The sequence below is a fragment of the Austrofundulus limnaeus genome, unplaced genomic scaffold, assembly GCF_001266775.1.
Source record: "Austrofundulus limnaeus strain Quisiro unplaced genomic scaffold, Austrofundulus_limnaeus-1.0 Scaffold55, whole genome shotgun sequence".
NCBI classification, from domain to species: domain Eukaryota; kingdom Metazoa; phylum Chordata; class Actinopteri; order Cyprinodontiformes; family Rivulidae; genus Austrofundulus; species Austrofundulus limnaeus.
Window position 1 is genome coordinate 290,805 of NW_013952457.1, and position 3,129 is coordinate 293,933.

Genomic DNA, 3,129 nt, shown 5'->3' on the forward strand with positions numbered 1-3,129 from the left:
GCACAAAGGCACCAGAGGAATCCTCCCAGACTGATACAAACAGCTATATTTAGTTAGGAAAAGTATTACAGTCAAGCAGACTCAGAAATCCCTTTTATATTTTTAGTGGCATAATTTTTTAATTTTCAGTTTTTCTTTTTTTTATCTTTTTAAAATTTGATATTTTGTTATGTAACCACATTGAAACAATTATAAAATAAATTTGAGAGAAAAATGCATGTTCTGTTGAGAATAATAACTTCTGTTATAAATTGTTTCATCAAGTCAAGTGTTCCAGATTTAGTCCAACAGCTAGGATCACCTCATGTCTTGTTAATGTGGGCTTTGACACAAAGCAAGGCCACCTGTTACCTTGTATGAGAAACTTTTAAACAAAGCTTTTGTATGATCTGTTAGCAGATAGAGAATGTGTTGAGGATAACTCTCAGCTACTCAAATCTGTAAAACTGGCTGACTTAGAGTCAGCAGCCATCTGTGTTAGGCTGACTTTGCATGTCCATGACTTTCTGAGAGAATCCTTCAATTAATTCGAAATTTCCCTAACAGACAGGCAATCAAACATGGAGACAAACACAAGCACGATTGCCCACCTTTCACGGCAGCAAGCTAGAACAACTTAATGAAAACCTGTAATGAACACCAKAAGTCATAAACATTAAGTGCATAAAAAAGGAATTGGTAAATAGTTGCAGCAGATCTGGAAGCTCAGAAGGTGTTTTCCTGCCACAGAAACACATTTCCTTATGGTGAAAAAAACCCCGTCCTTTATTTAGATAAAAGCACAAAGACAGTGTTCTGTCAGAAGGATGTGTAAGAGAGCTACAAGGTCACAGCTTCACGTCTCATYTTCATCTTTTTCCTGTAATCCTGCTCAGCTGCAGCCGCTGTTAGGATGCCAGAGAKGTCTGACCTCCTGCGCTGTGCAACGCGGGGCTCCTGGACTCAGAGCTCAGGGTCTCATTAGATGTAGATTCAGATTTAGAGAGCAGATTACAGTCGACACGACAAAGCACAGAGCACTATTATGACATCTTGTCAAGTGAATTCAGATCACGGTGTCGGCCGAAGGAGAAACCTGATGAACTTGTGTTCCAGGGATTGCCTTCCCATGGAGATGCTTTGAATCAACGAGATGCTTAATGTTATTCTCAACATAAAGTCATACGGGGAGAAAAGAAATAACTAAAAATGCTGCAGAGATCCTTCGGTGTGTTTGCTGGACTTCCCTGAGCAGCAGCTGCATGTTTAAACCAGCAACTCTCCATTTCTGCAACAGCAAACTCTTGTGTTTTGAATCATGTGCCACTCAAAAGCAACAAGTCACCAGAAAGTTACGTCAAAATGAACCAGATGTAGTTTTTTAATGTGTTTGTCTGACTGAATCCACATCAAACTGCTGCAACATAAATGCTAAACAAAACTTCCCCACTGATCTCTCTTAAGTGACATTACCCTCCTTTAAAAATGAAACCCTAAAACAACTATATGATAAGAAGGAGGCAACAATGTTTTTGGCTATGTGTTTGCAAAATATCTCATGAACCAATGGACAGATTTTAAGGAAACTTTCACAACTGATTAGCTAGAGTCAATTTAAAATCAAGACGGCCTCCACAGCTAAGTGATGATCATCAACACAAAAATAATTTCTGTAGTTGAAAGTCATTTTTTAACAGATATTCAGATGAGACTCACTCATAACATTTACTGAGCATAACTTCAGGCAATGTTGTATGAAATTGCAATTATTTTTAAGCTTTATCTTTGCCATTTCTCAAGACAGGATGATCTTAGTCTAAAACTTTGGCAAAAAAGGTGGAGGATGATAGATCCTTCACAGAATGTCTTTAATTTTTGGATCTGGAAATATGGAAATGTGACATTTTATCTGAGCTTTTTGGTTTATAGCATTAATAATAAAAAGGTTGGATTTACTGTGTATTCTCTTAAGACTAAACAAATGATTTTAAGACAGAAAACTGTTAAAAAAATGAAAATGAACACAAACACATTTTCTATCCTGCAGAAAAAAAAACACATATCAAATGTTTTAATGCTGAGTTTCTGCTTGTTAAACAAATAAGTTATGTTAAAAAAAAACCTAAACATTTTGTGCATCCAAAACCAAACATCAAATACAGAATTTTAATGATTTGAAAACCTGCGTACAGCACAGCATCATTAAGGTTAAATAACCTGAAGGCAGGTCATTCAGTTTCAAGAAACCTTTAACTTCTGCAAAAATCCAAAGTAAAATAAAATACATTTTTTTGTAGAAAAATCAATAAAAAATAAATAAATTATTTATTTAAAAAATACTGAGGCATTTGAATAATAGTTTCTAAATATACCAGAACCAATCTGCTCTGTGAAACAACAGCAGCATCCAAACAGACGTTTGTTGATCTGCATTATGATAATGTTTTCTCCATGTGCACGAAAAGAAAATCTCTAAAATCAAAACAGAAACTCAATCTCAGGCCCAGTCCAGCAAAAATATCAAAAGACATCTAATAAAGCATCTAAGAGAGGACTGGATCAGGAACAGAACTATGATGATCATTTGGAATTTCAGGACTGAATAAGTTCGAGGGAAAAAAACCCCTAATGGGTTTAATCTGTAACACAGTTCCAGTAAAGCTGAAAGCAGGAGCCGAGTCCCACAGACACTCATGTCATCTTGCCAGTATAAGCATATACTTCTGCTCGGCTGAGCATTCAGTGATTAAACACTCCCACTGTCTAAACCCATCAGAATGTCTCTGGACAGTGAAGGGAAAAAAAGAGACAGATTTTGGTCAAAATGAAAGCACCTGATGGAAACACAAAAAAATGCTTTATGATTGTTGTACACTGTTGATGCTTTGCATATTGTACGCAGTTTGTGGCAACTAAAACACACATTATTATTTTGAAATCACACATTTAAATGAAACTGCGGTATACCACAGACAAACTCATAAAAAACTGTTTCAACAAAAGATGTTATTCAAGAAAATGCCAACTTAATGATGATTACTTTGACAGCATGTAAACAAACATGAGTTTATTTACCTGTCGGACCCATTTTGCACTTTCTTCTTTATGTTTTACCCAATTTACACATATTGCTTTTGTTCACTTAATATT